Raw genomic sequence first — 26,870 nt, forward strand, 5'->3', positions numbered from 1 at the left:
TCTTGTGGATCATTGCAATAGCCTCCTACTTAGTCTTCCTGTATGTGAAACTGCCCCATTCCATCTGTTTTCAGTAAAGTAACAAAAATGTCTTCCCATTTTCATAGTGAAAGCGAAGTTACTGCAATAACTATAAGTGGAAGGATGATATATTTATTTTCTATACTTGGACACTTTTGGTGGTAAAAGGAGAACGGATAACATTTATCCTGAAATAATAGTCATAAAGCAGGATTTTCCTGGGAAAAGCGGGAAGGTATAGTAACCCATCAATAGGTTTCTACAGTAACTGTCCCTTATTTTTTTCTCTACCTTATTTACTTCTATATTTCCACTTTTACTTGAGTATCTTATTTATTGTCTGTCTCTCATACTAGAAGATTCATGAAGATAACTTTTTTTCTGTCTTTACACCACATATAGTGCCTAGAATGTGCTCAATAAATATTTGAATAAGTGATTTAGAGACATACTTCTAATAATTCAATTCAACAATTATTTACTATTTTTCAAGGCACATGTTTCATCAAGACCAAAAATAAGACATGCTTATGAGTTCCTCAAGGAATATGTAGACTAGTCAGGGGATATTTTGCCATTTTCCAATACAAAACTTTTACCAAGACATTTAAAAATTAAAAGTGTAGTTCTATCCATTCAAAAGAACTTATTGCACATCAGACATTGGAATGGTTATAAGATACAGGAGGTAACAAAGCACACATGGTCTCAATCCTGTGGAGTTTTAGACACTCATGGGAGAAGTAGACAGGTAAACACATCAATACTGTGCAGCATGCAACACCCCTGGAGTGGTCAAATGTTATAAGGCTGGGGTACTCAATGTGCCTCACTTGAAGTGGGAGATATCTCTGTATAGGTAGTTAGAGAATATTTACTGAGTCTTCACTGCAGCAGCCATTGGTCTGTGTGTTTTATCTATATTAGGTAATGAAATCCTTATATAATATCTATAAGGTAGGCACAATTATTATGTCCATTTTATAGAACTAAGCCACAGAAGTGTTAACAAAGTGGGCCAATTTATACAATTAGTAATGCATAGAGCTCGAATCTGAGCCATGGCAGGGCTGACCTCAGATCCTTTGCATATGACTATTAAGCTGTATTGGCTCATGAGAAGGTTTGTCTGAGACAATCCTAGTTTACACATGTCGCCCCAAAAAATCTATTATTGTAACCTACGTTTACTCTGTCAAATGTCTCAGTTTGGATAAAAACCCATATGGCTCCCCTTCTTATAGGTCATGCAGCAGTAGATGGTTGAGGATGTGTAGTCTGCACACTTGATGGTTGAGGATGTGTAGTCTGCACACTTTCTGACCACCATTCATGTCGTATTCTAGAGAGGGTCCTTGTAGAGCAAATTTGCCTTCCCACCTGTAACTTGCCTTGTTTAGAATTAAATCATTTTAGTTTATATTAAGTATTGAAAATCAAAACTGAATATACAGTCTGTGCACACAAGATTTATGTTTTGTGCATATATGTGTGTTTGTGTGTGCTTACATGCACATGTGTCTTTGGAGGAGCTCAAAGTGAGTAAGGAGCCAGGTAAATATGAGAGATGAACATCATCTTCATGATGTAGATGCTGCTGTAGCAACAAGAGATACCATCAGTTAGCTGTCCATAAGATAGATCTGTGATCTCTAAATCTGGAGATTGCATACCCTGTCTGAAAAACATTGAGCATGGGCCACCAATATTTTCAAGTAAAAAACATGCATTTGAAAACATACACAGAATTAAAAATGAAAATGGATGTGTTGAAAATTAAATATAATTATTAGAAACTACTTTTTATTTGTAGTTTATTAATGGAATGATTATAGAGAACCCTTTCTTCTCACTAGTGTAATAATTTAATGTAAGCAAGGTGATGGAATAGCTCATTATTTTCAAACTCTTGGATTACAGTTTTTCATGTAGAGATTTGAGGATCACGTTCACCGTATTTGGATACTTGTTTGTACTTTCTGTCACAGGTTAAAGAGATACTTCACAAAGATAACTGGATGCAAATAGAAGGAAGGCAGTGTTAGTTGTACTTACCAAATTGTGACTTTCATTTTCATTTCAGGTGCTAATCATGTAAATGTTTTAATTAAAGTTCGGCTAGTATGTTCTCTGATATTCATTATTAAATTTTCTTTTTAAATGATCATAAAAAAGAAACTTTATTCTTACATTTTCAAATGACTTAGAAGATATTGCATTTTTATATATTTAATAGATGAGTCCAAAACCTACTGCAACCCTTTGTTTGAAAGATTTATAAACAGGTTGGAAAATTCTTTTTACAAGTTTATTTTTTAAGTAAGTTTTTAACATTAGAATGGTTTTGGATTTACAGAAATGTTGTACAGATACTACAGAGAGTTCCCAATTAGCCCATATCATTTCTCCTATTGATCACATCTTACACTAATATGGACATTTCCCACACAGCTAACAAACCGATACATATTAACTATAGTCCATACTTCTTTCAGATTCCCCTAATTTTTTTGCCACCTGTCTCATTTTACACTATCCTGTTCCCAAATAGGACATTACATTTAATCCTCACATCTTTATGGGCTCTATAGACTGTGACAGTTTCTCACACTTTCCTAACTTTTGATGCCTTTCAAGTATTTTATAGACTCTTCTCAATTTCTTTTTCTTTCTTTCTTTTTTTTTTTTTTTTTTGTTTTGTTGTTTTTTTGAGAAAGAATCTGGCTCTGTCGCCCAGGCTGGAGTACAGTGGTGCGATCTCTGCTCACTACAACCTAGGCCTCCCAGGTTCACACTATTCTCCTGCCTCAGCCTCCAGAGTAGCTGGGACTACAGGTGTCTGCCACCACACCCAGATGATTTTTTGTATTTTTAAGAGATGGGGTTTCACCGTGTTAGCCAGGATGGTCTCGATCTCCTGACCTTGTGATCCACCCACCTCGGCCTCCCAAAGTGCTGGGATTACAGACGTGAGACACCGCGCCCGGCCTCTTCTCAAGTTCTTAAAATGTACAGGTATGAGAGCTTTTATAGATGACCCAAACTACGTTGTATTGCTTTTTGTAACATGTATAAATATGGAAAGATTTCAAAGCAGTCATTTTTAACAGTTATCTTCTTAACACTTTAAAAATGCAGCTCATCTATTGTTCATTATTAAAACTTCACCTTTACATCACATGGACATATTTTGCATAGTTATTCCTTTTTAAAATTATTTGTTAGGTGGCATATTACCAAACGCCACATGTTCCAGGGAACAAGTCAGCAAATTTGAAACTATGTCTTCCTATAAAAGAAAAATGCACCACTCACCTTTAGTTCAAGTGTTTTAAAACTTTGACGCAGGATAACAGATGCATCCCTGGGTTGTGCAATAGATTCTCTTGCTCACTTCCCACATCATTACTGAGCTATTGTAAGGGCTCGATTATATTTTAAAAATCTTCTTAAAAATGAATTACATCAATGACTTCCAGCAGTACTTTGCATACTCCTAGCTTTGATTTTGCTGCAATAGCTTGCCTGTGAACAATGAAGTGAATAGAGTGAAAGTGTGTCGGTAATTTTTTCTCAAAATGTTTTCTGTATTCCTGTGAAAATAGTTGCTCCATTAATGTAGTAATGTAAATTTTGTGGGGAAAAAACATTAAAAAATTACAGAATGTCAACAACGTATCTTGTATAATACATCTTTATTTCTGTGGTGCACAAAAAAATAGCTTCAAAGTATTTTATTTTTGAAATGGAATCTAGCAGGTACTATATGGTGTCATATTAGAAATATCTCTACTTTCATATAACTTTATAGAAAATATCTGACAATGTGTAGATTATTGTCCCAAGTTCTGGTTTCTTCAAATTTTTAGCTCTCTGTTTACTGTTTACTCACAGGGTGGGCATATTCCGTCTCTATGTTGTATGTGTTTCAGCTAATTTTTACCAAGGAGGAAAAAATAAAAGTTTCATAGATAGTATGTGGCTTTTATAATTTTTCTCACAGTCAGGAACCTTCAAAAGGCGATTTTATGTCTACCATGAAATTGAGCTAATTTTGTAAAATTAAAGTGACTTTGAAACATGGCTAAAACATTTATGGAGCAGTACCTTCATGTTCTGAGTGCTTGGTTTTAATATGTCTTACTAATTGTGATGACTTCATACTGTCATTAAAAAAAATCTCAAGGCACACTATATAAGATGTATTATTAATGGTAGTAAATGTAAGTCCATATTTCAAATGAACTTCTTGATCATTTTAAACATTTTAGTCTACTTCTCATTAGGTACGATTATGTTATTATGGCAGTTTTCAGTGGCTGACACAGAGCTTATACAGAGCATGGGAGAACGGTCAGCCTTTCCATTTCCCTATTCTCCTGGGCTTGTGCAATTGCTGTGTTTAATATGTGGGGTGTTTTGCCTTAAATTTTTTGATCCACTTGTCTATTCTGTGAAGACTAATTTGGTTAAAACTAAGTAATATGATCTGTAAATCCACCTAACCATATACATGCATACTGAAACATGTTTCAGCATTCTGGAAACAAGGGAATACTTTAGGGCCCTGCAGCAAGTTGAATGGCATTCCCCCTGCCCCCAAAGATATGTTCACCTGAACTTCAGATTGTGACCTTACTTAGAAAAGCTTATTTGTAGACGGAATTAAGATAAAGATCTTGAGATGAGATCATCATGGATTAGATGGGCCTTAAATCTAATGACAGATGTCTTATAAGAGACAGGAAAGAAGACAGAGAGACATAGGGAAGACGGCCATGGGAAGACAGAAGCAGAAATTCGGGTGATGTGTCCATAAGCCAAGGAACATCAAGAATGGCCAGTAGCCACCAGAAGCTGAAAGAGAAAAAGGAAGAGTCTTCCTTGGAATCTTCAGAAGGAGTGTGGCCCTGCTGACATGTTGACTTTGGACTTCTAGCCTCCAGGACTGTGAAAGAATAAATTTCTGTGGTTGTAAGCCACCAAGTTTGTGATAATTTTTAATGACAGCCCTGGGAAACTAACACAGGCCCAATTGTCCCCTCTTTTGCCCTGTGACTCTTACTCTGCAACCTTCTCACTCTTCCCAGAGGGCACCTGAATACTGTAATACTGTACCTGACTGATGGCCACCTGACATGTGCTCTGAGCAAGGTAAGAGCTCCAACCTATGTATTAAATACCAATATCTAAATACATATTAAGAGAAGTCTTCATATTTTCCTCACACCCTGAGTGAGTGATCTTGCACAACACCTGGTGTGTAATCACCCCACTTTTAAAACCACCAGGGAGACACTGCTAAAATTTCAAGATGTATCTGTTTGAGCCTTTCCTCAAAAGTCCTATCAGATAACATACTAAGGCCACACAGCAGCAAGTTGTTGTTCTTTGAAGAGCTGAGAACAATAGGATGTGGGGAAAAACATGGGACCAAAACATGGTGTTTGCAGGATGTTGAGCAGGGGACATGGACCCTTAAGTTAAAATCATGGCCCAGGATATGGCCTACCCTGTGTATACAAATCACTAACATAGCTCTTCAGCGCTACACAATCTAATCTTAATCAATTTGAAAAAAATTTTTCTACTTCTTTTCAGATATAATTATGTCATTACTGCATTTTATTTTATTTTTATTTTTTTCAGAGACAGGATCTCACTCTATTTCCTGGGCCAGAATGCCATGGTGTCATCATAGCTCAGTCTCAAACTCCTAGCCTCAAGCAATCCTCCCACCTCAGCCTCACAAATAGTTGAGATTACAGGCATAAGTCACTGTACCCAGTTCATTATTGTTTTAAGTGATTGCAATAGTATCGAGTGCTTATTGTAAGATACAAATGATAATAAAGAAGAATGTAAGACCTATGATACTATAACTTGGTATATTTTCCTTCTCTTCCCAATGTGTTTGTTTTTAAATGGAGATCAGTGTTTGTGTGTGTGTGTGTATTTATTTATATCTATTTTCTGCTCTTGTTCATTTATTATTTTGTAGTGAGAATATTAACATGGTTGGAAACTATGTTATGGACTGATCAGTGTCCTACTAAAATTCATATGTTGAAGTCCTAACCCTCAGTACCTCAGAATGTGACCCTTTTTTTCAATAATAGGGTCCTTACAGAGGTCATTAGTTAACATGAGATTATACTAGTGTAGGGTGAGCCCCTAATGCAATATGACTGGTGTTCTTACAAAAAGATAAAATGTGGACACAGATATGCACACAGGGAGAATGCCACATAAAGATGAAGACAGAGGTCAGGACGATGCTTCTGCAAGCTAAGGAATTCCAAAGATTGTCAGGAAACCACCAGAAACTAGGGGAAAGGCTTGGTACAGATGCCTTATTCTCTTTTACAGCCTCAGGAGGAACCAACTCTGGCAACACTTCACTGTGATTTCAGGCCTCAGCATTCAGAGACAATAAAGTTTTATTTAAACTATCCAGTTTGTGGCACTCTTATGATAACTTTAGCAAACTAAGGCCTGTGATGTGGTGGTTGTATGTATGGATAATAGTGCCAGGAGGCCTGGGTTCAAATCTCAGCTCTACTCCAACAAACTGTGTCATTTTGGGCATATTAACCTTTCTGTGTCTCAGTTAACGTATATAAAGGGAAATGGCAATGGTTCAGACCTCGTAGCGTTGTTATAAGAATTGAGTCCATAGATGCAAAACACTGAAATAGTACCTGACAGCTAGTGACCATTAAGTTGTTCTTATTTATTATTCTACAAAAACATGATTGAATATGATATTTTGTATATGACCTTTAACTTATTAATCATTCTCCATTTCTAAAAAATACTGTAAATATCACTGTGATGAACACAGTTGTAAACAGACATTTTTTCCATTAGACCAGATTCCTAGAAGTGCAATCTTAGGTCAAAGAGTATAGGTATTTTTAAATCTCAATATATGTTGAAAACTTCCTGCTTTCAACAGCTATATTTTAAAGGGATCTCCTCACTGTACCTTGACATCATTAGATACTACAATTAATTAACAACTTTTGCTTATTTCACAGAATTATCCAATGCATTTTTCTTTATTACTTACAATGGTAGTAAGACTGAACAAAATCTATTTTTTTTTAATGCTGACAGTCAAGTGACATGTATTCAAATGCTGAAAAAGAAATTTGGTTATCATGAGAAACACAACAGAGCTTGTCTTTAGATAGGAGTCAAAGATCTTTGAAAGTATTTACTCCAACCTACTCCTTTCTCCTATGAGAGGCTGGATTTCATCAACTCTTTGCTAATAGAACTTACTTTTCTTTTCAGTTTAATCACTGGTAGCCTGCAGAGCTCCTTCTTACTGTAGATAAATTCCTAAGATGATCTACAAATATTTTGAAGTGACACGTTTTCCATTCACGGAGCAACAAAGGCAGGTGATTAGTACAAACTTGCAGAGGCTGAAATAACATTGCAGTTAGTAGGTCTTTGGGATAGGCGATGTGCCAGGACTTCTCAGGTGAAAAGAGGCTAAGAAAAGAGGTGGGGAGAAATGGGCTGGTGTGTAGAGTCTGCCAGGAGCAAAAGCATATTAATCAGTGCTTCTATGAATAACAACCTTCTAATATAGTATCACGGCTTAAAATCAACCATCTCACAGACAGTTTGTCTCAAAGCAATGCTTTGTCCTCAGTGCTAGTTTGCTGAGTAAAATTTGTCTTGAAAGGTACTGACTGGCTCACGCCTGCAATCCCAGCACTTTGGGAGGCCGAGGCGGGCGGATCACGAGGTCAGGAGATCAAGACCATCCTGGCTAACATGGTGAAACCCGTCTCAACTAAAAATACAAAAAATTAGCCGGGCTTGGTGGCGGGCGCCTGTAGTCCCAGCTACTCGGGAGGCTGAGGCAGGAGAATGGCGTGAACCTGGGAGGCAGAAAAAAAAAAAAAAAAAAAAAAGAGGTACTGACAATTCAGTGATAAAAGGAACTGTATTTTTTTCTACTCAGCAAACAATTAACTGAAATAAAAATTAAAGAAGTATCTTGTGAAGATTCTTGCCGCCATGAGGGGCTCTTGAGATTTTCCAGGAGATTCATCCCCTCAGAACCCAGGGTTGCAATTCCTACCCCATGAGGATGACATGAGCACTATCTCTTTTTTGTCCTTTAGCTGACCACTTGCTACACCCTTTCACACCCCCAAGATTCCCCGAAATCCTCCCCTCTTCCGAATTATTTTAGCCCTTTTGGATGGAGACCTTTCCAAAGTGTCTCCAGAAAACCTTCCTCTTGTCTGGTCCATGTGTGTATTCATTCACTTTCAGCCCCATGTTCAGCCAACATGCAGGTCACTCCCAGGACAGTACCCTCACCCTAGCTCACTCTAACATTCTGTTACACATACAAACACACACACACATGCTTCTCTCTCCCTCCTCTAACTTGGGCTGATCTAACTTTAGCATCTCATACTAGTCCTTAAGCTCTACAAACCCTAGAGTCATCTGTCAAGCTATCTGATGTGTTTCCTTAATGCACCTCTCAATTGGCTCAGGTACAGGGAAACACCTCCCCGTGGATGGAGGCGACTCCACAGCACTCTTCAAACTCCAAATGAATTTCAGCCTTTCTATAACTGGACATGAGTTATCTCTAATTCTTAACGAATAGGTTTTTACCATCTCTTAGCGCATACTTATAAGTTATGTAGCAGCTTTCTGAGGGATCTAGATATGGGTTTACTTTTACAGTGTTTCTCAGTCTTTGGAGCTGAAAGGAAATAAAGACAATCACATTTATTACTCTGTTAAAGCAAGAATTAAATTAAGGTATAGTAATATTTAATACATTGATAAAAATTCTAAATATATATAAACATATCTATATTTATTGAGGGTACATTCTCAAAAATGAGACTTTATCAAAAATTTTCAGCAACACACTGGTCTATAAAACCCTGTGGATATGTGTAAGACCAGATGTGAGAAGACTGTTATACTGAGTGGGCAGGATGTGTTGATGACCTACACAAGGGAGCAAAAATGCCTATGAAGAGGAAAGGATGACAAAATGTCCTGGACTTGGAGATTGATTAGATGCTGTTATGACTGGGTTGTATCCCCTGGCTCCAATTAATATGTTGAAGCCCTAACCTTTAGTACCTCATTGAGAAATACCTGTTTTGAGTACCTGTATTGAGAAATAGAGCCTTTAAAGAGGTAATGAAGTTAAAATGAGGCTGTTAGGGTGGGCACTGATCCCATGGGAGTAAGTTTTTCTAAGAAGAGAAGATTGGACCCCACAAGAGCCACTAAGGATGCATGTTGCATAGAGGAAAGGCCATGTGAGGACACAGTGAAAGGTGGCTACTTCCAAGCCAAGGAGAGTCAGTCCTCAGGAGAAATCAAGCCTGCTGACACCTTGATCTTGGACTTCCAGTCTCTAGAACTATGAGAAAATAAATTTCTGTTGGCTAAGCCTCCCAATATATGTTGTTTGTTATGAGGCCCTGGAGAAGGTGCTTGGACATTGATTAATATAAGAATTGTATAGTGGCATCATATGTATGTATGACAGTCTTGTTAGGGAAATTCTTGCCTTCCCTTTCTCTGCTTATTTGTCTTCTATATCATTCGCTTATCAGTCAAAGTTCAAATAAACTAATCCACAGTTCTATACTGATGGAAGATAAGGTCAGAATGTATTAAACATAGTATTTCAGAGCAAGTGTCTTTGAATCAGAAAAACCTGTTTGGATCCCAGCTATGCCATTTTGGGCAAGTTCTGTAACCAGTCTTGCAGACTGACTAAAACCAACCTACGATTCTTTGGTTAATGCTAATATCTTCCATTATATTAATTAACACAAAACCCTGGTTTTGTTCAGACATAAAGATAATTGAAGAATTTCAAGTATCAGCTTCTGAACTGTGAATTTTGATTAGTCTCTCAAAATGCTGACTACATTTGGCATTTGTTTTCCCAATTGAATACTTCAGATGTTACTAATTACTTTAAGGAATAAAATAAAAGTAAATATCAGATATTTGCAGCAAGTCCTTGAATAATGTTGTTTATTTCAACAGTATAACGTTGATGAGAAAAAAAAAAATAGATCTCCAGCCAGGGCCACTGTCTGTGTGGAGTTTCCACGTCCTCCCCATGTCTGCATGGGTTTTCTCTGAGTACTCTAGTTTCCCTCCCACCATACCCTCAGAGATAGACATATTTGGTTAATTGCCATGTCTAAATGGTCCAGTCTGAGCAACTGTGTGTGTGTGTGTGTGTGTGTGTGTGTGTGTGTGTGTGTGTGTACACCCTGTAATGGGATGATGTGCTATCCAGGGTCAGTTCTCACCTTGTGCCCTAAGCTGCCAGGATAGGCTCTGGTCACCTGCAACCCTGCAATGGAATAAGCAGGTTGGAAATAAATGAATGAAGAGACATTACCGCCTAGTAAAAATTCGTAAAGTAGAGGATAATCTTACAGATGCACAACAATAAACAATGCAGTGTGAAAGCACTCAGGGACCTTCCATATTTGTTACTGTTTGGTTTTGAACTCATAGTGGAAGGAGGGACCCCTAATCATTTTCATTTTGCAAACACTTATTCCTTGATTAAACCCACCATCACCGATTCACCAAAAAATGAGTAAATAATTCTCTTATTCGTTTTCATTAATCTTTTATATGTTGATATAGTTCACATTTATTTCAATGTACAATGTTGGAATTATGTTTAATCTTTATATAGAAGTTCACTGATGGTTTTGTGACCAGAAATATGCTGTACAAACTTAATTCTTGTTTATATCAATTAGCCTATGGTAAAATTGTTTTCATTATACATCATTTAGCTTAAAGTCTGTTTCCAAGAACCTATTGCCGTTAAGTGAGAACTTGCTGTATATCACAGTGTCTGTGCTGAAGAATTTTAAGATAAATGACAGATAATATAAAACCGTCTGAGTTCACTAGCCTGTTTTTAAAATGAAGTAATTTCAGCAAGGCCATATGCATAATGCAAAGATTAAGGTAAATCATGTCTGGAAAGCATTGAGCTCCATTTCTGGCCAACACTAGGAACTTAAAAGTAGTTATTTTCACTGCAACGTGATATGAATAAGATGGCTCAACAAAGAAAATAGCCTCCATTTTGCTGCCAAACCAAAAACTAGTAAATCTGATGTGGAAATTTTCTGATTGGTTGCAAACATTTTGGTGACCTACATATTATATCAATTAGGTGGCCATATAGAACTGTCATCTTGCTCTGGTTTTACCAGGGGTGAGGGCTTGCCACATAGATTCTTTATTGTTGAATCTTTAAATATTTTATTAATCAATGATTTGTATAGCTTTTGTTATAATTCATCTTTTTTAATTCAGGGAAGCAATTTTCAAGTTTCAGCTATTTCTGCTAAGAAGTATGTCTCTATCAAAAAATGTCAGACCAATACTTTTATAGATTCAATTTCGAATTGTGGACAAAGTGCATATGAGTGTTTTGTCACTTTTGTGCAGCAAAACTGAGAGTTAAGAGAGAATTTGACATTTGACACAGTCCTGTGTCCACTGGACCAAGAGAGACTGGTTCAGGGTGTTAAATTCCATTTTACCCCTGAGGGCATATACAGTATAATTTAGGATATTGTTTGAACTCTGAACATACATTTTCGATTTGTTAAATTGCTTCTTTTCTCCTTCATCATTAACATTTGTTGATGTCTTGCCATATAAAACTGAAAAATTGGAAGAAAATACAGTGTAGTATAGTAAATTCGAGAAGACCTGTGCCTACTATAAGATAGCAATTATTTAAATGTAAACTCAGAAAGTCATTCAAAATGTGAACATTTGGGCGGCGTGATAATCCTCTCAATCTTTGGAAACATTCTAAGTGGACTAAGTTGAAAGAAGGGAACTGATACTATTACAACTTGATCTATAAACAATGATTGATGTTTCTCTTTTCCAAAACTGTAATTTAAGCAGGAAAACATGTTGCCTTAGCCATTGCCATATCCTTCAGAAATAAGAACAGCTGTTTTGCCAACAGTGTGGATTTCTTTTTCTACAGTGTTAGTAGCATTTTCTTTTCTAATTTTGAAAAGACCAGCTGTTCCGTTGTTTTGGGACTATTCCCATATGTTCTGAATGGGAAAAAATAAACGAAGCCAAACCAAAGACTTTTGACTTCATAAAAGAGACAAAGCTTTTCAAGACTTTCTCAACCAGAAGGTTTATAATTAGAGTATTAATTTCCTGGGGACAATTTTTGCTTCTTTGTGTAACTTAAAGGACAAAATTTTTTACCCTTTCTTTCATAAGACTTTGTTTTGTACTTAGAATTAATAGTCCAACAAGCCAAAAATAGTTCCCAATGGTTGGCTGAAAAGCTAATTTGAGAGCCACTATAAATGTATTAAAATATGAATTATATGAATTAGTACTCAAAATCAGAATCTTACAGCCCATCAGAGAAATATGTAAATCTGCTTTACAAATGACTAATTTCATATTTGTATTTAAGCTCACAGGCACCGCTTTGGAGACATCTGTCTTATGAATACTAATATCTAGTCTATCTAAAGGAGAACAAACAGAAACTTATTTCCTAAGAAAGCCCTCCTGAGACACTGCATGGCCTACAACTTGTGAATCAGCTGGAAGAGTCTGGCACATAAATCAACCATGATTTCTCACGCCTATAGTGACATCTTCCATTAACCTGTAGAGTCTCTCGAGGTTATTTGTGGCAAGAGATAAGTTGTAACCCCTTTTTTTTCAGTCCTGGACCATTTACAAAGTAGGCTGGGAAATGGATCCATGTGGGTGAACATGTGTCAGAACTTTCCAGGAGTGCTGGGACTGCAGGTGACCTCCCCACTTGGGAACTGCACATGATTTGGATCTAATGTGTGTTTTTAAAAATCGGATGAATGCTTAACCTAAACTTAAGGAGGAAACTTAGCACAGAAAAAATAGGTGATTTAGATGTTTTTATCAAGACAGTAGAAATGAAGGACTTCTGGTTTCTAGTCCTGACTCATAGTGTCCTCTGAGCTGTCATTTTTAACCCACAATGTTTCTGCATCCCCTCTATCTTTTGCAGACTTTCAACCTTCAAGAGTCATACTTTAATTTATATTGTTTGTGTTGTAAAAATAATAGGTATATGAAACACATGTAAAATACATACACATTCCTCTCCTTCTCTCCAATATTTATATATGCACAGAGGAATTTTATTCACCATTGCTTTGCTTTGACTGTGTGAGAATCAACATCCAAGTGTAAAAGATCTGTTTATATAGTCAGATACATCACTTTAATCTGATTTAATTTGGGAAAACATATCTATTTGTAGACAGATATCTATTTATATTTATAGATAGATATCTATTTGTATCTATTTATAGATATCTGTTTTCTCTGGGTATGCTAGTTTCCTCCCACACCTTCAGAGGTGGGCATGTTTGGTTAATTGCGGTGTCTAAATGGTCCAGTCTGTGCAACTGTGAGTGTGTGTGAGTACACCATGTGATGGAATTAAATAATATAGTATAATGGTTAATGATATAATAATGACATCAGATGACACAGAATACTATGTTACAGGTGCTAATTAATTGTAACATTTTATGTTGTCAGTAAACTTTCATAAGGGGTTTTTGTTTTGAGTTTTGCATAGATCAGGCGACTAGAGTCCAAACAGGTTATCTTGCTTAAGGTCACACAGCTAATGAGAGAGAAGCTAGTATTGGAAGCCTGCTTTGCTTAACTTCAAATCCAAAGTCTTTATTATTTTCATTGCATTATGCTGCTTTCTTGGCTAGGACCTAGGCAAGATGGGGAGGCACAATGGGGAGGGATATAGCATTTTTATTTCAAAGATGGTTAAGTTTTCAGTACAATGATTTTTTTCTTCATTTGTACATTCATATCTTTTAAATCTCCCTCCCTTCTACCACAGGTGTCTAATTCCTTTATGCTACCACAGGTCCTGCCATGTATAAAGTTATTAGTGGCCGGGCGCGGTGGCTCAAGCCTGTAATCCCAGCACTTTGGGAGGCCGAGATGGGCGGATCACAAGGTCGGGAGATCGAGACCATCCTGGCTAACACGGTGAAACCCCGTCTCTACTAAAAAAATACAAAAAACTAGCCGGGCGAGGTGGCGGGCGCCTGTAGTCCCAGCTACTCAGGAGGCTGAGGCAGGAGAATGTTGTAAACCCGGGAGGCGGAGCTTGCAGTGAGCTGAGATCCGGCCACTGCACTCCAGCCTGGGCGACAGAGCGAGACTCTGTCTCAAAAAAATAAATAAATAAATAAATAAAGTTATTAGTTTGTTTTCTTTTTTTTTAAGATGGAAACATTTATGACAATTTTATAAGAATATAGGGAATGGGCAAGGCTTATGCAAATCAGTGAAGCATAAGTTTCAGAATTTTCATTATTGCTTTAGGTTTTAGGGGAATTGGATATTTGCATGAAACACTCTAAATATTATCTCTTGACTAATTCCCTTCATACAAGGATGAATGTGAGGGCATGGGCTCACCTGGAAAGCTGAAGCTAAACTATCATTCCTCACCACACCCACACACCCACTACCCCAATATCAGGCTGAAGCTTTGCTGAATCTGATTTCAGTTCAAGTCCCAGAAAGTCCTATGCTTGTAAGTATTTATATAGAGTACAAAGCATTGGTTTTATTGCAAATGCTCCTAAAAAGGTGATGTGAGTCAGAAGAATAAAAGGATGGTAGCACTGTGAGAATTAAGTGTTCTGGATGCAATGAGACCATTCTTTGGATAAATATGACATTTACAGCTTGTGTTTCCTATTAGGCCTTCTCACAGCTAGGCTTTCTCATAGCTTTGCTCTTTTTAAAAAGCAAAGTTGAGGCTACTTTGCTTTTTAAACATACTTCATATTCTTAGATAACTGGTTTCAGAACATAATCCAGTCTTATGGACTATGTGTGTATGTGTGCATATGTGTTTGTGTGATACATGTATTTGTATATGCATGTGCGTATATATGTATATGTCTCAGGGATAGGGCTTTTCCTCAGCCTACCAGAAATGTTACAATGTGTAAAACTGACATGCTATTATTCAATGGTGAAACAACCTGCATATTTTGTATGGGCTTTTACACCATTTAAGTAAAAATATTTTGTGTCTTTAAAAAAATTTTGAATTTATTTGAGAGTGAGAACTGGTAAAAAGTTGGAAATGGCCAACCGTGTCTCTTACACTAGACAGCGCCTATCATTAGCATGACTCCCAAATAAGTCATTATCTAAAGAAGTTCATATTATTAAAGGAAGTAGAAGTATATGTCAACAATTGTCAAGAGTTTGAGATTTTATTCTACTTACAACCTGACAAGTTATCTGCCACAGTTTTATGGATGCCCTAAGTTGTCTGGGGTTGCTATAACAAAATACCATAGACCAGGTGGCTTAAACAACAGAAATTTATTTATCACAGTTCTAAAGGCTGGGAAGTCCAAGATCACAGTACCAGTAGATTCAGTTCCTGGTGAGGGCCCAGGAAACTGTCTTAGTCAGTTTTGAGCTGCTATAACAGAATATCACAGATTGGGTAATTTATAATAAGCAGAAATTTATTGGCTCATGGTTCTGGAGACTGGGAAGTCTAAGGTTGAGGGATCAACAACTGGAGAGGAACTTCTTGCAGTCATCACATGGCAGAAGGACAGACAGAAAGAGTAAGAGATTGAATTCATAGCCTCAAGCCCTTTTATAATCAACATTAATTCATTAATGAGGGTGGATCTCTTATGACCTAAACACCTCCCGTTAGGCCCCACCTACCAATACTGTTGCATTGGAGGTGAACTTTCAAACACATGCTTTTTGGAGGACACATTCAAACTGTGAAAGGTGACTATCCTACCATGGCCGGGGGCACAAACATTCAGTCTATAGCATGTTGGTAGCATACACAAGTCTCTTGGGTTAGAGACAGAGCATAGTTTCATACTCAGTTTATTACACAGTTTATCACAGCCAAAATCTGTGACAGATAATTGACAAGTATGCCATTCCCTGAGTCTTAGTTCCCACAGGTAACATGAAGTGAGCCAGATGACACACCCACACACATAGGGGATTGAGTTACAAAAGAGGAATGCTGAATTTAGGGGCCAGGAATATTTTATAATGGGCAGTAAGCAAACATACCATCTACTTTGGAGGAAAACTTTATCTCTATTTTCCAAGGCTGCTCACTATACAAAGATTCTTGAAAATATACTCTGTATCAAAAAGGAATAAGTGCCTATGCTTTTGAGACATGCAGCAATGCAAGAGACTGATGGAGAATTATCCCTCAATAGTTCATTTTCCTATTTTCCATTTCTCAACATTTATTTTTTCCCTTTCCACACTATCTCTCTGCACTTATGACCAAAAGCAACTGAGAATAAAATGTTCACTCTGTTATTTTAAGTCTTAACGATAAATTTGGAACAGCTTTACAGCTGACATGATAATTTGTACAGGAATGGGCCATTAAGGCTGTCAAAAACAATAATCATGCAAAAAACAGTCTTCTGGAAAAAGTTCTCCATTAGAACCAAGGTTTGAGGATCAAAGAGCAAAACCTGACTTGGTTAAAGTCTGACAAAGGTAGTCAGGAACTAGAGAACTTAGGGCTCAATTCCAGGAGAACATATTCAGAGTCAAGAGAGGTAGCTGAGCATCTGTAAGTGTGGTAGCTGTAACTCTAAAGTAAGGAACTGGATTATACAAAAAACTGCTTAAGGACTGACATCCTGGATATTTTCTGCCTGGCATTTCCCTGAGATCCATTTTTCCTCCTTTTGGCCTCTCTATCTGCCCTGATAAGTCTATCACTATGAACTTCATTTCCCAAGAATTTCTTGCCAGCTGACTTCCACTGGGAGGCACCGGTAGTGATTGAATGTGGGAAGAGAGAAAGGTAGGGAATTTCTTTCCCATGTTTTATTTGGGCCATGTTTCTGGAAGTGACCCCATTTCTTCATAAGAGCAGCTCTAGTTCCTATTAGATAGCTCCTCCCCTACAGCTTCAGTTGTCATTAGATTCCAGGGTTTCAAGACTACAGTGGTAATGGCTTCCCACTGTTGCTAGTGTTCAGGTGCCTCAAAACCCCTTACCCTTCTAGCCCTTCCTACACCTCTATATGTTCCTTGAATCTTTCAAGTCTTCTGAATCTTTTGAGTTGTATTCTGTCTCTTGCTGGGATTCTGACTGATATAGGTAAAAAAGTACAGAACCCTAGTCTCAAAGGACCTAAGATAATAAATGGCTACCGAGTGATTAATATGTGTTATTTTAAACCTTATAGCAACCTGATGAGGTAGAAAAGATTACTAGCTCCATTAGACAAGTAAGAAAACTGGGACACAGAAATCTAGCAAATAGGGGAGCAGGAACTTAACCCCAAACATTTGGACTTTAGAGCCTTCGCCTTTTCTGTGATTATATTCTAATAAATACTCCCTTGTAAGACAGAGGCTTAGTCATTGCAATCAGAGGAGGAGGCAGGCATCCTTTCAGGAAGAATAAGGCAAGAGAAAAATTATAACTTCTGGTGTTCAGGATGAGTTTTTTGGCTTAAGACTGGTCCTGCAAGTAGGCCTAGATTGAATCACTTTTGAGGTTAAGACTTCCTAGCTATGGGAATTAAGAAATATGTGGGCAAGGAGTCAGGTGGTCTTTACAGTGTCTAGGTTTTAAGCTATAAAGTTGCTTTTTTTGTAAATGTATTTATTCAAGAATGCAAAAATTAACCATTGAATGCTGAGAGCATTTAGTACTATTTAAAACTACTTAGAGGGTCAACATATTTTGACAGTGAGTTGTACATTAGTAAAATGAACTGAATTGAGTCAAACAAAATGAGCAAAATAAATAGCGTGTACAGTTGGGAGGTTATCTGACTTTCAGATGTCTGGCATTATTAACTTTCTAAAACAACAACACAAAAATAAGAAAAAGGCTAATATTTCAAAATATTTAACACGGCCCATAATATATTTAATATCGTTTAGTGATTAAACAGAAAGCAGTATCTCACTGACTTATAATCACAGAACTCAGTTCTCATTGACATCAATGCCTTGAAGCCCTGGAAAAATAATACGGTAAACAGTGAAAAGGTTGATGAAAGAATATTTTGAAATATCTGTAGGCTAGTTCATTTCAGAAAGACAACTGGATAGTCTCATTGCAAATGCAACGTGGCCAGAAGACAGAAGAAAGTAATGAAATAGTTGTGAGAGACTGTGATGAGAAGTGACAGCCAGTAACAGAAATCCTCACTAGGGAGGAGGTGGAAGAAATACCAATGAGCTGAATCCAGCAGCCAGAGATCATCACTGTGTTGGCAGGATTACCTCAGCCTCCCTGACACTGCCCAGTGTCCTATTTAAGATGTTCCAACCAGCCCAGGATAGGAGCCTGTGGTTACTGGCAGCCTTGGCTCCCATCAAATCCTTCTATGTTACCTCCTTTAGGTAAAGGTAAAAAAAAAATTCCACCTTGATTCTGCCCTTATAGTCCTAGAAGCTGCTCTGGGGGAAAAATAAAATTTAGAAAATGCTGCTCACCATTTCCTTCTCTTGTAGAGTCTCAGCAAGTATTTATATCCACCAAAGTATGAGATTCAAAAGTAAAAACATTTAATTTTGCTTAACCTAGTCTTTGAAGCTAATTTAACACTGGAGTCTTTTTATTTCGATCTCAAGAACAGTCTTTTGAAAATGCCGTCTCTGCAGAGCAGATACAGGCATATCAGGTAGTCATTTGGATTAATCAGAGTTGAGTGATATAAGGAGAGTTTAATAAAGGTGATATTTGTAAAAGTGTGGTCTAAACTTTAGTAAAAGAACAAGGGAGAGTGAGGTAGAGTCAGACCTCATTTTATTGTGGTTTATTTTATAGCACTTTGCAGATACTGCAGTTTTTGCAAATTAAAAGTTGTGGCAACCTTAGGTTGAAGAGTAAGTCTATTGATGCCAAAATTCCAACAGTGTATTCTCACTTTGTGTCTCTGTAACTCTCATAATATTTCAAACTTTTTCATTATTATTACATCTGTTATGGTGATACATGATCAGTGATCTTTGATTTTACCATTGTAATTTGGGGAGGGAAGCCACAAACCACCTCCATAGAACACAGCAAACTTAATCGCTAAAAGTTGTGTGTGTGTATGAGATACCATCTCACACCAGTTAGAATGGCGATCATTAAAAAGTCAGGAAACAACAGGTGCTGGAGAGGATGTGGAGAAATAGGAACACTTTTACACTGTTGGTGGGATTGTAAACTAGTTCAACCATTATGGAAAACAGTATGGCGATTCCTCAAGGATCTAGAACTAGATGTACCATATGACCCAGCCATCCCATTACTGGGTATATACCCAAAGGATTATAAATTATGCTGCTGTAAAGACACATGCACACGTATGTTTATTGCAGCACTATTCACAATAGCAAAGACTTGGAATCAACCCAAATGTCCATCAGTGACAGATTGGATTAAGAAAATGTGGCACATGTACACCATGGAATACTATGCAGCCATAAAAAAGGATGAGTTTGAGTCCTTTGTAGGGACATGGATGCAGCTGGAAACCATCATTCTTAGCAAACTATCACAAGAACAGAAAATCAAACACCGCATGTTCTCACTCATAGGTGGGAACTGAACAATGAGATCACTTGGACTCAGGAAGGAGAACATCACACACCGGGGCCTATCATGGGGAAGGGGGAGTGGGGAGGGATTGCATTGGGAGTTATACCTGATGTAAATGATGAGTTGATGGGTGCAGCACAGCAACATGGCACAGGTATACATATGTAACAAACCTGCACGTTATGCACATGTACCCTACAACTTAAAGTATAATAATAATAAATAAATTAAAAAAAAAATTAAAACAACAACAACAACAAAAAAAAGTTGTGTGTGTGCTGACTGCTCCACTGACTGACCATTCAACAGTCTCTCTCCTTCTCCTCAGGCCTTCTTATTCCCTCAGTACAGCAATATTGAAATTAGACCAACTAATAATCCTGAAATATTCTCTAAGTGTTCAAGTAGAAGGAAAATTTGCATGTCCCTCATATGAAATCAAAAGTTAGAAATGACTAAGTTTAGTGAGAAAGGCACGTCAAAAGCCAAGATAAGCCAAGAACTATGACTCTTGCATCAAACAGTCAATTTGGGAATCCAGAGAAAATGTTCTTGAAGGAAATTAAAAGTGTAACTCCAGTGAACACACGAATGATAACAAGTTGAAACAGCCTTATTGCTGATAGGAAGATAGTTTTAGTGATCTAAATGAAAGATCAAACCAGCCACAACATTTTCTTAAACCAAAGCCCAATCCAAGGCAAGGCCCTCTCTTCAATTCTATGAAGGCTGAGATCAGGGAGGAAGCTGCAGAAAAAAATCTGGACAATAGCAGAGATTGATTTATGGGGTTTAAGGAGAGAAGTTGTCTCCATAACATAAAAGTGCAAGGTGAAGCATAAAGTGTGTTGTAGAAGCTAAAACAAGTTATCCAGATCTAGCTACGATCATGGATGAAGGTGGTTATATAGACAACAGATTTTCAATGTAAATGAAACAGCTTTCTGTCAAAAGAATTTGCCATCTAGGACTTTCATAGCTAGAAAAGAGAAGTCAGCACTTTGCTTTGAAGCTTCAAAGAACCGGCTGACTCTCTTATTAGGGAAAAATGCAGCTGGTGACTTTAATTTGAAGCCAATGCTCATTTACCATTCCCAAATTCCCAGGGCCACTAAGAATTACACTAAATCTAATCTGTTCATTCTCTCTCTATATAAAACAACCAAGTTAGAATGACAGCACATCTGTTTACAGCATGGCTTACTAAATATTGTAAGCCCACTGTTGAGACCTTCTGCTCAAAAAGAAAAATAATTTCTTTCAAAATATTGCTGCTCATTGACAATGCACCTGGTCACCTAAAAGTTCTAATGGATATATACAAGAAGATTGATGTTGTTTTCCTGCCTGCTAACACAGCATTCATCCCACAGCCCATGAATCAAGGAGTAATTTTGACTTTCAAGTCTTATTATATAAGAAATACATTTTTGTAGATTATAGCTGCCATACATGTGGTTCGTCTGATAGATCTGGCCAAAAAAATCGAACATCTTTTGGAAAGGATTCACCATCCTAGATGCCATTAAAACAATTGCAATTCATGGCAGGGGGTCAAAATATCAATATTAACAGGAGATTGGAAGAAGTTTATTCTGACCCTCATGGATGACTTTGAAAGGTTCAATACTTCAGGGGAGGAAATATCTACAGATGTGGTATAAACAAGAAAAGGGCTAGAATTCAAATTGGAGACCGAAGATGTGACAGAATTATTGCAATCTTGTGATAAAACTTGAACAGATGAAGGGTTGCTTCTTATGGATGAGCAAAGAAAGATGAGATGAAATCTACTCCTGGTGAAGATGCTGGGAACATAGTTTAAGTGACAACAAAATATTTAGAATATTACATAAACTTAGTTGATAAGGCAGAGGCAAGGTTTAAGATAATTAATTTTGAAAGAAGTTCTGCTGTGGTTAAAATGCTATCAAACAGCATTGCATGATACAGAGAAATTTTTTGTAGAAGGAAGAGTCACTTAGCATGGCAAATGTCACTGTTGTCTTATACTTAAAAATAGCCAAAGCCACCCCTGCCTTCAGCAGCCACCATCCTGATCAATGAGCAGCCATCAACATTGAGACAAGATTTCACCAGCAAAAAGATTACAGCTCTCTGATGATTCACATGATCTTTAGTATTTTTTGGCAATAAAATATTTTTAATTAGGGTATGTACACTGCCTTTTTAGACATAATGCTATTGCACACTTAATAGACCACAGTACCATGTAAATATAAGTTTTATATGCACTAGGAAACCAAAAATTTTATGTGGTTTGCTTAATTGCAATATTCACTTAATTGAGGTGATCTGAAATGGAACCTGCAGTATCTCTGAGGTATGCTTATACCTGAGCAGTAATATCAGAGTCATTACTTCTCCAAGGCTATGACAACTGCAGTGAGAGAGGTGTATAAAGAGAGCTGGCTTCTGAAAAATGCAGCTCACCTGAGGTGACACAACAGGGAGCAGAGAAGGAAATAAGTGTATGATCTTACCCTTCTCCCTCCCTTTGGTCCTGCTGTTGCCTCCACTCTATTCCAGTGGCTGCCTTGCTGGAGAGCAGAGGAGGCAAGGTAACTCCCAATGCAATCTATGTAGGGCAGTGTCCCAGGGTGGTGAAGGGTGGAGAGTGGCTGTGAGGGGCAGAGAAGATATTCAACACAACATCCTATATTTTCAAGTCAAAACTTCCTATGTCAAAAGCAAACAATCTGTGGAAGTAGTGTTATATTTTAAAAGATGATCACAGAGATTGGTATGCTTTGGATATTTATCCCCTGCAAATCTCATGTTGAAATATAATTGCCAGTGTTAGAGGTGGGGCCTGGTGGGAGGTGACTGGACCGTGGTGGTGGATCCCTCATGAATGGTTTAGTGCCATCCCCTTGGTGATAAGTGAGTTCTTGTTCAGTTAGTTCATGGGAGATCTGGCTGTTTAAAAGTGTGTGGCACCTACCCCTTCACCCTTCTGCTCCCACTCTTGCAGTGTGAAATGCCTCCTTCTCTTTCTGCCATGATTGTAAGCTTCCTAAGTCCCTCACCAGAAGCAGATGCTGGCACCATGCTTGTACTATCTGCTGAACCGTGAGCCAAACAAACATTATTATTATTATTATTATTATTATTATTATTTTTAGAGGTGGGGTCTTACTCTCTCACCTAGGCAGGAGCAGTGTGGCATGATTATGGCTAACTGCAGTCTCAAATTCCTGGGCTCAAGCAATCCTCCAGCCTCAGCCTCCCAAGTAGCTGGTATTGTAGGCCTGTGCCACCATGCCCAGCTAATTTTTTTCCTAGAGATGGGGGTCTCCCTTGTTGCTCAGGCTGGTCTTGAACTTGTGACCTCAAGCCATAAACCTCTTTCTTTATAAGTTACCTAAACTCAGATATTTCTTTATAGCAATTCAAGAACAATCGAACACAGAAATCTTCTCTGGACTCAAGGAACAGAGACATGTTGATGAATCAGTGTAATGTTATTCATACTTGCTGTGTAATACAACTCAGAAAGGACAGTTCCTGGCAGACCTTGAATCAAATAAAGCTGTTGACTAGCTTTGTTCATCCATGAAGTGAAATGAGTCTCATGCTGTGTTGCATATGAGATCAGAAAATGTTGCTATCCTTGACTCACTGCTTGCTGAAAAGTATGCAAAAGTCACTTGCCTGAACTTGCAGAGCAAATCATGGCACTAGAATATAAAAATACAACGAGTGTACTTGATGCTATAGGCAAATATTTTGATAAAACTAATGGATCTATTGAGATACATAATGCATAATTACAGTTTGTCTTTCGAGTTGTAAAGCACATGTTTCATCATTTCAGGGAAGCAGTGATTTAGAGTAGTTAAACACAAGAATTTAGAGTCAGAAAGACTTGTGTCAGTCCTAACTCTCCTACTTACATAGCAGCAATCACCTGTAAGTTCACCAATTTCTGCAAGCAGTGGTTCCTTTACCTTTAAAGTGGGCATTGTCACTTTGTTTAAATTACAACCTAGTGATAATAGGAGCTAGTGTTTTCCAAGTTCTTATTTTATGCTAGACACAGTGCTGAGGACTTTGTGTGCATTTTACCAATAATCTTCACAATAAACCTAGCAAAGTTGCAATTATACTTCTAATTTTCAAATGTAGATGTTGAGTCACATGCCCAGGTTTCACTATTAAAATGTGTAAGCCCTTGATGTGTTGCCTGGTAATGATAAGAGCTCAGAAAAATATTAGCTACTGAAATTGTTTGTTACTATTATTGTTAATATTACTTGTCAGCCTCTACCCTAGAAATCAGAAGTAGAAAAAGTGCCTTTGGAATTAAGCAAATGTGGTTAGCTTGATCTCATACATGTGAGAATATTATAGGCCCCCATTAAAATGGTAATTATTCTTTTTAAAAAGTAATTGTTCTAAAATTTGGGAGATGTCATATATTTAGTTGTTTATGGTAATTTAATATATGAAGGGATAAGTTATCTATGTTTTTCTGATTTGTTCCCTAAATTTTATATCCTTAAAAGAGGAATATTTCAGTACTCACCTAGATTCCAGAGTAAAATAAACACTGTCAAAGTATTGACCTTTAAGATACAGGTTTTAAAGGTCTGCGAAAACACTGAAGATCATTTATTCATTTACTTAGCCATGCAGTTATTAAGCTACTGGTATGTTCTAGGTAGATCAGAGACTATGAAAACATATTACTGGTCATTGGTCTGTTATACAGAAACTCTATTTTAAGACTTACTGTGCTGCTGGCTCCTTTGTAGGTAAGCCCCTTAATAAAAAAGAGAACACACTGTTTATTCTAGAAGTTTCAGAATAGGTAAAAGTAAACTATGATGAAAAGCATGAAGAAATCTTCTGCAGTAGTTAAAATGTCCTGTGTCTGGATATAGGTGTGGGTAACACGCAGGACCTGCTACATAATCGGTAGGCCCATGCAAAATGAAAACATGGGACTGCCTGTTCAAAAGTTACTAAGAATTTCAAAGTGGCAATAGCAAAGCATTAAACCAAGAACAAGGTCCTACTACGCATGGGTCCCTTTGCAACTGCACAGGTCTTACATGCATGAAGCCAGGCGTGGTCACGTTGTGGCATTTGTTAAGTCAATGAACTAAATCCTTCAGATCCATATGTAAATTATATCTCAATATTAAAAAGTTAAAATAGAGTAAAATGAAATATAAAATTAAGTGGAAGATTGGGAGTTGAGGTCTAGTTCTCAAGTAAACCATTGGTGCAAATTATTTATTCTTTATCAAACATTAATTGAATGACCCCCGCAGACAGGGATATGTGTCTGAGGTCTATATGTTATGTTTATGGTCTAGTCATAGCTCTTACACTCAAGGAGCTTACAATTGGAGGAGGTTTCTCTTTAAGCCCTGGTTTAAAAAATACTTTTGGCCAGCAGTGGTGGCTCACACCTGAAAAAAGGTTGGGCACAGTAGCTCACGCCTGTAATCCCAGCACTTTGGGAGGCCAAGGTGGGAGGATCACCTGAGGTCATGAGTTTGAGACCAGCTTGGCCAACATGGTGAAATGCCATCTCTACTAAAAATACAAAAAATTAGCTGTGTGTTGAGGCACACGCCTGTAATCTCAGCTACTAGGGAGGCTGAGGCAGGAGAATCACTTGAACTGGGGAGGCAGAGGTTGTAGTAAGCTGAGATTGTGCCACTGCATGCCAGCCTGGGTGACAGAGTGAGACTCCATCTCAAAAAAATAAAAATAAAAATAAATAACCCTTTTATTTCTGCTTATATACTTGGTCTGTGCTTTGATCTACTCCTCTTTCTTGCTACTCCTCAGTCAGACCTCAGCCATCCTGATATTACCTTGTTCCTCCACTAAAGCAGCAATTGCTTGGTCAGCGTTTCTGGGTTTTCAGCATCTGGCTGCAGTCCCGTATCCAAGAGATTGGTGTCCTTGTTTTACTCAGTCTCATCTGGCCAGGAGTCTGCTGTTTCCTGCTGTCACCTGGAACCTCATCTCCCTGCTGAGATTTTAAAATCATTTAATACTTCTAATACCACATTAAAACTTAGGTTGCATTTTCAATAATATATTTTATGTCTACAATTCTGTTAAAAGTCAAATATTAAGGATGACGTGGGAAAACCCAGCTTGCTTATGTTTGTAAGGTATATCTTCTAGTAATGTCATTTGATGAAGAGGAATAACAACACATAGTCTTTATGACAATATACACCATCATAAATGAGATGTGGCTGAAATATGGGTGATAACATCTTCATTTAATTAACACTGGAAGCCAAGATTTCACCACTATGCAATTCATCCATGTAACCAAAACCCACTTGTACCCCTAAAGCTAGTGAATAATAATAATAATAATAATAATAATAATAATAATAAATTGAACAAAAGGATAGTGAATTGAGGGTGACAAAGTGTCTACAAGAGGTACGTTTACTGCCAATGGCCATGGAAATGGATGCTGGCAATAACAGAGCGGGGAAGAGACAACCAGGAGTTCAGCCTGCCCTGGTGTCCTATGAATTCTCCATCACAGAGGGACCAACCAGAGGCTGAAGAGACAAACATTTTCTAAAAACAACATATAGAAAGTTTGACTTTTAAGTGGATGCTTGAAGTAAATAACTTTATCTTTTTCTCTAATCCAAAGTTTAATTGGTTTATGATTTCTTGAGGAGCAAACCAATCATTTGGGGAAAAGTTATTTCATTCTTTTAATTCAACAACTGATTGTGCTTATGTATATATGTATATACACATAACCAAAGTTATTCGCCAGTTCTCAGTTACCTACAAGACAGCAGCCTTATTTTGAAATATACTACCTAATTTTCCATTTCCTCTTTCTGGACTCTCTTTTTCTATGAATACATTTTTACTAACTTTATGATATGTGGCCTTCAAGAAGATCATGGGCCCATTATTGAATTTGAACTAAGACAGTCAGCAAGTGTGAAAGTATTTGTTCAAAATGGATTCTTCCTCCATCATAGGCACTGTTTACATCAATTATCGATTTATCTTTTTTATATTCCTGTGCATATTGAACAATTCTTTCAAAAATACTCACATGATACTGTGTGAAAATAAAGTATTTATGGGATTACATACATATTCCACAGAAAGGGCAAAACTT

Source organism: Macaca mulatta, chromosome 5 (genome assembly GCF_049350105.2).
Source record: "Macaca mulatta isolate MMU2019108-1 chromosome 5, T2T-MMU8v2.0, whole genome shotgun sequence".
Taxonomy (NCBI): domain Eukaryota; kingdom Metazoa; phylum Chordata; class Mammalia; order Primates; family Cercopithecidae; genus Macaca; species Macaca mulatta.